At 37.9% G+C, this 13373-nt stretch overlaps 1 protein-coding gene across 1 annotated transcript in view; it reads right to left on the bottom strand.

Annotated features, from left to right (window-relative positions):
* The window catches only part of PDE1A (phosphodiesterase 1A), a 198916-nt gene extending 187256 nt beyond the window's left edge, over positions 1-11660 (bottom strand). The window contains exon 1 of the mRNA XM_064434262.1: positions 11509-11660. The gene's annotated coding sequence lies outside the window, so the exon portion shown is untranslated. The remainder of the gene's footprint in view (positions 1-11508) is intronic.
* Positions 11661-13373: the final 1713 nt, after the last annotated feature.

Here is a 13373-nt window from a genome sequence, read left to right as displayed (position 1 = left end):
TATACAGCAGGAAATAAATTATTTTTCAGTAAAATATAACAGTCTCCAGAAAGCATCTGCCTAAAGATAATGAAGGCCACATATTGTTAAGGAATTAACAAAAAAGGAAAGTGTATAATTAATTTATAGACTTCTTAGGATGGACCAAATTTGTTAATCAGATCTAAATCACAAGTATTAGCTTCCTAATTCCTCACAAAATATGAAACAACTCTAAATGAACTGTATTTCATTGAAATTTATTTTGTTTACCTCTCAAGTATAATATTTACTTGATCACATATCTTCACAATTATACTGGCATCAGCAACTAAACAATATTGCCCCAAAATGGATAATAGAGTAGATAAATGTTTAAAATAAACATTTATTCATATTATTATTAATTTAATCTTTTATTATAGACATACAGTGAAAACATCAAGCTATATTCACACCGCCTCTGAAACGCAGTCCTGGACATTTTATTGTGGAAACATGTGTCCCCATCACTTGGATTAAACAAAATCCTTCACTAAATCTTGTCTCTAGTTTGTGAATCATCCAGAACAAGACAGAAACTGGACAAAAGCTCATCATCATCTGTTTATCCAATATCTCAGGCATTCTGGCCAGCACACTGCTCTTCTCTAAACACAGCCCGTTCTTGAGAAGTTGTGCTTACTCGTAGCAGTATTAAAAAAAAAAAAAGAAAAACAAAAAAAGAAAAAAAAATCCACACAAAATCCTTCATCAAAGTCCAGCCAAACAAACTCAAGCCCACATAAACTTTCCAATTACTACAAGGCAGTAAGGGCACAGGACATCTATTTCCATCAAATATGTTTCTGTAGTGATCCTTAAGTACAGATTTCAGTGGTGTATTATTTCTCTTTACAGATCTTCAGGTCAAGACAACTAGTTATAATAACATAAGGTTCTACCAAGAGATCTCTTATTGCTGTTGCAGCTCCACCCTTTCCCATATTTCACATAGAAAAGAGATTGCAAACAAAATATTTCTCAGAGTAATCACAAATTCAAAAGAAATTCCATAATAATGAGTTTTCTTCTTTACATTATGGACTGGAAAGTATATGGAACAAGTAGGCAAGTGTTTGGGACTTGACACACACCACCATCACCCCTTTGTGGTAAGTGGAAAAACCCTGCCATGGTTTACTTCTGCAGGTTAGCAATCATCTTTAACACAAAAATGTAAGAATTTTCTGTTTTAAGGGCACTTCAAAAAGTTTATCTTAAAATAAATTTGCATACATGGCTGGAACAGAGACTCCAATTAATTTTCAGTTATTTTCTTTCAACCTTGTTACTCATGTAAACAATTATAGAAAGCTAGAATTATTTTCTAAATGCATCACTGTGATGCAGGACTAGCATATTCTTCCTTCAGTCTAATGGAAACTTGTGAATTACTAGTGATTGAATTGTCAATCATTCAAACAAGTAAATAGCTTTGTTCCTACAAATTATGCTTTCAGAAGATTTTCACAGCTATTTAACCTCAGTGCCTCACTATTTTTGGGTTGTTAGTTCTGCCCTGTGCAGAAATCTTCATCTCCAGATACTGGGAAAATTCTGACATCCACAACTTGGTCTTTTCCCAGATTCTCAAGTTGAATTTCTGAGATCTGGCAAGTACAGCCTTTCACCAACACCTGAACACTGTTTAATACATCAATCCCAGCCAGTTCAACTGTTGTCTGAAAAACACTTAGAACATTATTTCCACAGCCAGTGTTCAGTGAGAGACTTTCCCAATTTGAGTTTGTCATGCTCCACACCCAACAAAAACGGCTACTTGAACAGGAGGTGCCTTTTAGAGCCAAACTCCCCAAGACAGTGGGTAAGTAAACACTGAGAGGGCAGGGAACTGACAAAATCCAACTGGGATTCACATGCCTTTGCAGGGCAAACACACATTATTTTGGTAATGGAAAAAAAGTAAAGATTTCCTAACATGACAATGTGTTAAGCTGCAAGTAGCCTACAAACCTGGGACTATTTTCTCTTCTTGAGGTCACTGTGTTAGCTGAAGACTTTAATGAGTCCTTCTGTCTCCAGCTGCTTATCATTGTACTTCTGAAATGGGAATTACCTCCCAAATCTGCTGCCTATTTGCCATATGTTAATGTACCCTAGCCTGTTCTAATAAGAAAGAAAAGTTGCATCAGAAGAACTACATTCCTACTGTTTAAACTAACTCAGCTTGTTTTTATTCCAATGGGTAAGAAAGTGCTGATGTCACAGACTTTCAGGAAAACAGGAGTGCTGGTAAGACAAGCACCTAGACTTCACATTCCATTTCAGAAGGCAAGGAAGTTTTTGCCTTTTCTTTTCCTAAAAGGTGTACATAAAGCTGCTTGTTACTTCAATACTGATCTGAATATCATACTTGACAGTTTCAAAATGGAAATAGAAATACCCTTTTGCTTGAGAGGTGTTGTGAAAATCAGCTGGTAGATATTTAAAACCTTTCTGTAGATCCATACTAAGAACCACAAAGACCAGTAAAATTACCAGTTCTGTAATTGTTACTGCTCTGTTCATTCTGTGCTATGGGCAGAGAGCTTTAGAAAAAGCACTGACTACTCTTCAAACCATGAAAACAATATTAACAGTAGCTTTGCACTACATGTACACAATTTTTCCATTAATATATTTTGATATATTAAAACATACACACAAACATCCATAAGAGCTCCTAATTTTAAAAAAATTGCACAAGCAACTGAGATTTATAACTATTAGGGGTAATTTTCTACTAATCTTAGCAAAGCTCTAAAAAACATTCCTTGTGATTAGAAGGACAAAACCACAGTAGCCCGGGAAAACCAGTGCAGAACAAATCACAAATGTAGTGCATAGTGACAAACAGTATCTATGCTGAGGAGACATGTTTGGGTTAGTGTTTTCTGTTAGAGGATTCTAAGAGCACACTTAACAGATGGATAGAGAGAGGGTGTCCTGATAAATTACATACATCTCTACTCTTATTTGAATTGTAAATACAATGTTGATACTACCTACCCAGTGAATAAGTTGCAGCACACACTTACATAATCATTTGCTAATGCAGTGTTGAAAAAAATGCTTGCTGTTAGAAGCATGACAAAGGGATCTGAATGGAAGTAAAAAGCAGTTAATACTGAATACTGTCTTTGTAAACAGATTTTGATGGATTTAGGTCCAACTTTTTAAAATAAAAGACTAAACAAACTGCAATCAGGATATTAAAGGTCTTCAGTATTGAATCCCTTGCGAATTGCTACATGAAATGTGGAAGTTGTCTCAGAATTAATAAAAACTGCATTTTAGTATTTTTATCAAAACAACATGTTCTCAACTATCCTTTATGTATAGAAATTTTGAAAACATTACATCTTCCAGTTCCTTGAACTGAAGTATTCAGTACAGTGAACATAAGGCTGGGCAGTTAAAATTAAAGACTGTTTTTAAATCTCATCCAGACTTGCACTCTCACTTCGAGTGTGCCCAATTGAATCCAGACTGAAACTGGGAATACTTCCCATCTTGTGGATTTGAGTGTTATTTTGACTATGTAACAGGAGGATGCTGGGTGAGCACTACCACCTGAAAGTATCACAGGCAGGAAGCACAGGCACAGGATGCACACGACATCCTGCAGCGCAGGTGCAGCCTTAAGCAAACTGTTTTGGACAAAAACCTTGCTAAATTCTAAAGCCTCTCTATTTAGTGAGGGGGAAACTGCAATCTAAAGGTTAAAGACTGCAGTTAAATAATTACTACAGCCATGACCCCTCGGCTGCTGTAACATGACCCGAGGTCCGTGGCCCAGTGGCTGGCACACGTTGCTGCTTACTGCTGCAGGAGCCATCTTTCTCATGCTCACTGACACGTGGCAGGAAGTTACATGCAACATACAGGCATTCACAAACAAAGGTAAAACCTCATCTTCTAGCAGATCTCAAAAATCTCATGTCTCCACGCAGCCTGAACAAGTAGAATGCCTCAACACACATACTCAAGCCTTCCCTCTGTGTTACTGCACTCACAGAGACTTGAGAGTCCTTTAAAAGGGAACAGCCATAAATTGTTTTCTATTACGTAAGCACCAGAACAGATTTCTCTATTGTACTCTTTCCACAGCACTCAAAAAATGCAGATAGTGGTAAGGGAGAACTGACTTTATGAATTGAAGGACTTCCAAAAATGCTTTCAACTAAGTGTGCTATAGTACTGTGATATATTTTTTTTTTTTGTGTCGCAAAGCCATAAGAAGTTTCTCTTTAAATTACTCATTAGCAGAAATAGTTTTATCTACGTAAAGCCATTTCTCTCAGTGCAGACAACTGTGATATGGGCTCCCTCTAGTGTCTTATCTCTGACACAAACTTGGAATTATAAAAGATTGCATAGGTCATTTGTATGTGCCAACGTCCTACTTAAGTCACCTTCCAAAAAAAGTTCACTGTTCGTGAAAAACGAAAATCGTATTGCCAGTTAAACAGATTTATGTATTTTCACATAACAAATTCTTAAATCAGTGTAGTAAATATTACTGTTCCATGTAAATATCATGAGATCCAAATATTATGTAATTACACATGCAACTCCACACTGAAGTGTAAAGAAAGGAAAACATTACATTAAATCCATTTTGAGATCTTTTAAAAATCCAAAACTAAGCTTAGAAGTGGATCCGCTATCTGTATATTAAAAAAATAGACTCTTTTTAACACCTAAATGAATACCTTACATATACGTAAAAATATCTCTTTCCCCATGAACACCTTAAAGTTGTTTCAGTAATTCAAGTGGAACTGACAGCAAGCTGGAGTTTGATCTTGCTTGATCCAGGTCAGTAGAGGTTTTCCCCACCGATACAAGTACAAGAACATGCAAGTAGATTATTAAATGCTCCACAGTAACTAAAACAGGGCATGAAAGTGTGTGGGTGGATGGACAACTTTTGCTATCAATTAATGAAAGTTGTATTAAAAGTCACACTAATGGAAGACACAACCTTGTCTTCCCCTCAGAAGCCCAAGCCATTTTTTTCCCCACCAAATACACCAGAGAAGCCAAGCTGAAGCAGCATGGATGGGCCAGTAGGCTGAACCAGGGAAGATTAGCATAGTTTCCCTCCCTAAGAAAAGGGAACCCATCTTGTGAACCTCAGGATACTGTCCCTGACACAATACCATGTGCAGCTCCATGTAAATGTTTAGTACCTCTTCTTCCATATAATAAAAGCAGCAGTTTTGACAAGGCATATAAGAATTTCACAATAAATTGTGTGTCCGGAGAAGGGCAATGAGGATGGTGAAAGATGCAGAGCAGAAGTCTTCTATGGAGTGACTGAGGGAATTGGAGTTGTTCAGCCTGGCAAAAGAAGGCTCGGGGATGACCTTATCACTCTCCAACTACCTGGAAAGAGGCTCTAGAGAGTAACAAATAACAAGTAACAAATGAGAGGACCAAAAGAAATAGCCCCAAGTTGTGCCATGGAAGATTTAGACTGGATAGTATGAAAAAATTGCTGTTGGACTCCACAATCTTGGATGTCTGTTCCAACCTAAACAGTTCTATGATACTAATCTATTGAGCTCCCTAGGAAATCAGCAGCCACAAGAGCCAACCCACTATCCTACCACCAACAGGGTAACTCTCCAGCTCCAAGCTCTTACTGCAGCTAGTCCAGCAGACTGTTTTGCCTGGGGCTGAGCCAAATCCAATATTCTTAAACTAAACCAAGGCGGCTCTTCTGGGAGCTTTGTTTTGTAAGGTGCATTGGAGTAAAAGCAGAGGGATCTGAGCACTAAATTTCTGCATCCTAGCTGAGATGAGTTCCATGGTTTTTTTTTCTTCATGTGGGATTATAGTGGAAAAACATCCCTTTCAACTAAGCCTGGTCCTTTCTGATCCAGTGCTCTTCATAACCCTACTGTGCTGCTGCGGTCAGTGCAATTGTGTGAGCCCAGCTCCTCTGTGCTACAGCCAGTTCAGACAAGCACCTGCACTGCCACATCCCTGACTTTACCACTGGCAGCCCCACCTGGAACACAGAAGCAAATCCAGGTGGGAGCTGAGCCTATGTGGGACCCAGATGCCACTGCAAGACCACACAAACTGGCACTGCTCTCCTCCAACCACCCCAGGATTTGCCCACATCTCAGCTCTGCCATGGTCCCAGGGCAGGACAGTGCTTCTCAAGGGCATGCCCACACCTGCCATCTCCCAGCACAGCCAGCTTAAACAACAGCACTGCTTGAATGCTGAGAGTAAAGTTGTTTACTCTAAAGAGCAGTACAAAGCTCTTAGTAAATCTGGAATTTTTGAACAAATGCCAAGCAGTTTAAAACTGCTTACATATCCACAATAAATATCAAAGACAATCAGGATTGAAGCATGTTGATTTGCAATGTATGAATGATAGTTTACACAACAAAAATGAATCATAGTAACTGGCTTCAACCATATTCTGATTCTTGCATCAAGTGAATACATTATGGCATTTCTGTAGCATTTATGACCTTGACTGCACAGACTTAAGTTCTGCCAACATTCACACACATGTTTGTATTTTGAAGTATAAGCCCTTCAGTGTAATCATGGTTTGGATTGTTTGTTTTGGTTTTTTTCAAATGCACATGAATGCAAAGTGCTCATAGAACTGAGACCATGTGTGCTGAACAGTTTCCTCTTGCTTTGAATAGTATTTCATTCATAATAGTGCTACTAATCACCTTTTAATTTGCTTATAAACATATTTTACAACAACTTTCCACATTAAACATAAATCAAGAGCAGAGTCAAAATCAAACATAAGCATTTTTTTAAAGTCAGACATCACTTAGTAAAGAAGTTGAAATAACACAAGATGTCCAGGGTTGTGAAGAGGACACTGTGATAGTTCCCAGGGAGTTAATAAAATTACACTAGTTCACACCACAAGGAAAGCAGCTTAGGATCCAGCCCAGCAACCAGACTGAGCATTTAAAACAGTGAGGTTTTGACTTTAGCACATATATTTATGGAAAATGTCTCAAGTGCTGACTAAATTGATAGATGCTTTAAAAGCTACTGTTCCTTGAAATCTTTGCTTTATTATCACTTCAGCATATAAATTATAACTATATGATGATTCAAAGCACGAATTAAGAATCTATTTATGGATCATGAATGTAACAAGAGCAGGGGGAACAATTTTAAAGGAACACAGATAAAAATAATACTATTAACATTAGTTTTAAATTAATGAAGCAAGTTTAGTTGGCAATCATTCCTCAGGCTCATTAAAGACATCTGAATGTGAATCACAAAAAAATTTAAATAATGTATTAGGTTTATCCATTGGGAGTTCAAACATTTCTTTTCATCAGAAGCAATAAATACAATGTAAATAGAGTAGCAATGCAAATAAATCAGTTTTAAATTCTCTGTACTATGTCAAAGGCTTAAACTGCAGCAGCCTGTGCAGTCAGATGTATATGCAATATATATGACATACCAGTAGAAATGAAGGCTTTTCCTCACAATGCAACCTTCAGAACCAAATTAAGCATAATACCTAATGCAAAACCCCCATTGTATGCTAAGACAGCTACAATATAGGTTGAAGAGGTCATGTTAACAGAGAACCCAAGTGTATGCAATTTGGTGTTTTATTCTAGAACACATCCACAATGAATAAACCTCTACCTGCTCACAGTGTGGAAGGAACAGCATCAGCTCCCCAGACAACAACAAACACCCGATTAATTCTTCAATAGTAAAATATTACATAAAACCAAAAGAATGACCTATGTGGGGAACAGTTGTGTTTCCAATCTGCAGACAAGCTGCCAATCTCTGTGTGTATGAGAACACACAGAGATAAATTGAGGGTGTATGGTTTCCACTACATGCTGCATGTTATGGTTCAGGTTAGAAGAAATGCCAACAGCCATGAGGAAATACTGAAGCACAAAGACAAATAGAATGCAATTCTGACAGCCTTGTACACCAACCAAGGGAGGGCACTCTGTGCAAATAACACTACACAGCTTGCTCTGAAAAGTCACCCACTTTACAAGAATAATGCCCATATTTCTGTGAATAAATGTTCATCAGTGAGACTAAAAGATCACAGCTGAAGCATTAATACAGAAAAGTACTAATCTTTAAATAACTAAACCAGTATAACCAAGCAGTCCTTTTCACTGCCTTCAACAAATGTGACTGATCTCCTAGCCTCAAAATGTTCCTCCCTCCAACCAAATTTGTCTAATCACTGACTTTTCACCTTTTTAACTTGTCTCTGCTTCCTGTGAACAGGACTTTTCCTAGTCCAAGTAGCTAGATTTGGACTAAGGGGTCTACAGGAATAACTGCACTCCTAAAAGAGCACAGCACCCAGGTATAAACTCATCAACTGGGAGCAGAAAATCTGGGTCTCAGCCTGGAGCAAGTCATCCAGCCACACAGGCACACACACCAGCAGACCAAACATTAAGGAACAAGAAAGCTTTGCAGAAGGAAGGAAGCAGGAGACAAAGACTTGTCTCCTTTTATCCTGACTCATATCATCAGCTTAAAGTCAATAATTTGACTTGCTCTTCATAGGCCATAGCTATGGTGTGCAGTTTGTGGAGATGGGAAATCTCTGTAGTGCAATAGGAATGCTTTGTTTTGTTTCCAAACAGCGCCAGACAGCTCAGAATTGCCAAAAAGGGGCCAGTGCAGCACACAAAGCAGCAGTAAGTCAGCAGAATTAGAGCAGGCTGCTAAAACTCTGAAATCCCCAAAGTGAAGTTTAAATGATAAAAGAGAAGCAGAAAGCCCATTTTGTAAAATATTGGCTAAATACTGTGAATATTAAGAACATCTTCCATTTCTTTGCCTTTTTTTTTTTACATTGACAGATGACTGCCACTCTTTCCCAATGTGACATATCTATCATCATTTTTCAAGGTTTCTGCTTTGATTTAGACTTTTTGAAGAGCTGTAATCTTGAGGTTTATTTCTGTTTTCTTTAATAAAAACTTCTTCAAGGATACTCAGATGGCTCCACCAGCTGCTACACTGCTGCAGTGTGCGTGCCCCTCTATGTGAGGTCTCACTGCAGATGTGGAGCTTTTTAAAACCCAGTCAAGTTTATGGATGCCTTGCATACAAATTAGTCACCCCATCCTTAAATTACTACTGAATTAGGAAAAACTCTTTTGCCATTACAAAGGAAGGGAAGACAGGGGTGTTGGAATCAAATCTTTCAACATTTTTACCCTTTTAGCTGACTACATTGAGGTCATCCCTAAACGTCTCTTCACCTAAGATCTCTGAAAATTCTGCAAAATATTGGATCTCACAGCATATTTGTCTTATTTTGATTTAGAAAAACACACATGTTACAGCTCTATGTTCTTATAACATTGTCTGTATATATAAAACTGTGCATCAAAAGTGTAATAAAGATTTCTGTGAAGCTATTAGGAAACAAAGTGAGATGCAAGCCCCTGCAAGGTACAAGGGAAAAAACACTTTATAACACCATAGCCAGGAATTCAAAAACCAACAACTGGCAGACCATGTCAGACAGAAAGCATATTTTTGTGTTCAAGGTCTGTAAAGAAACCCCTAGACTGTGAAGAATACGTTACAGGAAACTTCTGCCCCCACAGCTATACCTCATTTTATCTCCTCATCTTTTCAAAACTGGCACAAACCACCCTGCAAACAGCTTTCCAACTGCATCAGAGAATCTCCAAATAAACCTGGAAGTTCCAGACAAATACAGCTTTGCCTGTTCAATTCACCATGCTCCATTTACAGATTTTGAAAACCTGCTACCAAGGATAGGGAATTCCTTGTGTGCTCCTTTGAATGTTTAGGTTTTAGTTGGGATTTGGCAGGTGGCTTTCATTTGTGCAAGGATTCCCCAGGAATTTTGCCACCGGGAATGACTGAAGAGACATATCCCTTCTGCTCACACCCCTTCTCCTGCCAGGAGACACAAGTTATGTGATTCTGAGTTCAGGTTGACTCTTCAGCAGCTTGCAAGACAAGCCTGCAGCACTCTGGCCCAAAAGAGCTGTACCTCATGACACTTTCAGCTGCTGAGCATCAATGAAATAGTTTGCAGGAAAAGGCCCAGCTGATGAATGGAATAAAATAAAACTGAGTTTCTCATAAATTACCCACCATGCAATGTACAGAAAGCATCAAACTGCAGCTTTTGGTCTTTAAACCACTAGCAAGAACAAGAAACTTCACTGACAAAAATTGGTATTTTAAAATAAGGTTCAAAATGTGCTAAATGAACAGAATTTCTGTTCAAAGTCCTCTTCATTAACAGTTATTGCATATTTCACTGCAGGGAAAAAATAAGCAAGTCCTTATGAAAGCTGAATGCTAATTTTAAAGCAATCAAAAATACATAGATGTTTTAAATTAAAAGAAATGGCTTTCTAACATCTTGACTATTTCAACAGAAGCAGATGGTTTATATTGCTTTACTGCTTAATTAAACATTTTATATATTTTGTATAATGGTATTTGATGGCATCCTTTACAACTGGCCTTCTAAATTTAAATTACAAAGTAATTTTACATATGCACTATATTAATCAGATAATTAATTAAAATATTAATATCTAATACCAACTTACTGACCTGGCTTCTATCTCCTAATACATGGGAAAAATCTAGTTGCCCACTTCGTTCCTATTTCTTCTTGATGGTAATACCAACTTTTTCCATAATTCTACTGATTTCCTTTATTTTAAATAGTACTAATTTAAAAGCCAATATTTTAGAATTTTTCCTTTTCTCCCCTTTACAAAAACAGGATAAATAAGATGAAATATTTTATGAAATGAAATATTAAAACAAACACTAAACAAGATACAGGTTTGAATGCTGCTCTAAAAGCTAGACATGACTACTGAGGAGTGTGAGAGGTTTGAGATAATGAAGAAGGCTTAATAAACTCATTTAGAAAGCATTTCATAAAAGACAAAAAGGTACATTGTCCCCAGGTTCCCCAGGGGAAAATAAAATCAGGTTACACAGTTCCACAAAGACACTATCAGCCAGTTGGCAGAAAAAAGAGGGATGAAAAGAAAAAACGGAGCATAGTGAGAAAAACTCTCAAAATCCTTATTAAGTACAAATGTAATGTGTTAATTCCAGCAAAAGGAAAGGTTTCATAATTATTATGTATAGTTCCTGGCATGACTTTATAGAGCTGCTTAAAAACAAACAGTAGAAGGCAGAAATAGACAAAACAACAATACTGTCACTGAGCCAGGGTTTTTTTTTAAAGACTACAAAAGACAACCTTAGACTAGAATGAACTTCAGTCTGTTCTCTGGGTTTCTAGATCAAATAGGTGTGAAAAGGTACCAGTGTGTGCACAAAGGGCCCTGCTTAGTTACACTGAGGCAGGGTCCTTACATAAAAGCAGGTGACAAATGCCTATCACAAACTGAAAGTGAATTAAGTGACTTGTGAGTCACGTGGAGTCATTTCGGACACAGTCATTACCTCCTTCATGGAAACCAAAGGCTCGGGCACTAGGGCACGCTGCACATTCGAAGCTACAGCAGCTTTCCCTGGTTCTTCCTGTCCACTTGTTCACCACACTGAAGCTCAGAACTCCAAGTCTCTCCTGCTCCTCTTGAGCCAAGTCCACACCACTGAGCAGGAGAGAAAACCAAAACATTCATAGACATTCCTTAATCGGTGAAAGGCAGCTATGTCACAGCACAGTTCTTTATGTATGACCAGCACACTGTACAAGGAGAAGTAACCTTTCTATACACGCAGACTCGTCATTTCATAAAAATCAGAAGCTGAAAAAAAAATTTAAAAAAAAAACAAACCAAAAAAGCCTCCCAAAAAAACCCAACAGCAACACAACAAACAACGAAGCATTTTATTAAATCAGAACATCAGCTTGAAAAAAATCACAGCAATATGATAAACCTAGGATAGTTAGGTGGTAAAATTATCAGAATTGTCAGGACTATATAAAAGCATTTGCTCACCATCTCTTTTAATGCTGAAATCAGCCATTCAAAGACACTGACAAAATGAACAGCAGAGTAACTCATAAAACCCAGTACCATTAGGAATTCAAACAAGTATTTGAGTGAATAATTACAGACATACACTGCTCGCAAATATATATTAACTTATTTTAAAGGTTGTTATTATTAAATCCAGAAATGCTTATTCTTGTATTCCTCCAGCTAAACAGGAGAGCTTCTACCTATTCCACAAAATATAGTTCATTGCATGTGAGTTCTGGGACACAACTGATTTTCCTTACCTGGAAACACTTGTCAGTTACACAAAACTTACTTGAGACCGACAAATTTCATATGTTTTATGTTGATTTATATTTATATTATATACTGAAGTGTTGTAATATGTCTGATTTTACATATCATCATATGCTAAATGAGCTTTTAAAGACTGCAATACACTAACCCCACCCCATCTGAAAGACCCCAGGCCACTGAATACACACATAAAGGAACAAGCGTGGCAACAGAGTCAGTGCTTCTGCATGCAGAAGCATCTAAACTCCCAATACTGAAAATTAAAAGCAAAGGCACCACCCACTGAGCTACTTCAGCACATAACCACTGGGAAGGAAATATAAATGCTTCAGCAGATATAATTTCACCAATAGTTTGACAGATGTTGTGGTTTCTGTAATAACATGTAATGTGAACATCATAAACTAATTTTTCAGGTACACTATACTGGAGTATACATTTGTATTTGTTGATTCAATATTTTTTTCCTAAATATGTTTCACAATGGAAGTTTATTCAGATAGCTGAAACTAAGGAGCAAGGACAAAAATCATTCCCTTTCAACAATGAGCCTTAAGTACTCCTATGTTACTTTGATATTGTCAGAAGCAGAAGTAGTCAGAACTTATGATTGGTTCGATCTACATAAACAAGAGCAAGGGAGTGAACCAAGACTTTTTAACATAACTTCAAACCAAGCAAGTGCACAGAGGGGCAAACACTCAATTATAGGCATTGCAATATAAGCCCAAATAATCTTTGAAACAGAAAATACTTGCAAAGACTTCTTGCAATGTGTATGTATTTCATAACCTGCTTTTTAGGCCCTGCTCATGAAACAACGTACTTTTTTTTCCTCCACAAATGATGACATTTTTTTAGTGCTTAAGCTATTAAGTGCTTAATAGTTCTTAGCCCTATGTGAACTTCAGAAGTCCCCCAGAACACCCCTCCGCTGGCTCCAAGGCCCCAGAGGCTCTTCGGGCGGGGTCTGGGCAGGAGCCTGGGGCAAGCTCCGCTCCTCAACCCCGCCGCGGGCACCGCTCCCTCCGGACCGGCCGGGGCTCCCCGGGCCGCGCTGCCCTC

Source organism: Passer domesticus, chromosome 10 (assembly GCF_036417665.1).
Source record: "Passer domesticus isolate bPasDom1 chromosome 10, bPasDom1.hap1, whole genome shotgun sequence".
NCBI classification, from domain to species: domain Eukaryota; kingdom Metazoa; phylum Chordata; class Aves; order Passeriformes; family Passeridae; genus Passer; species Passer domesticus.
This window is presented reverse-complemented; position numbering and strand designations above follow the sequence as displayed.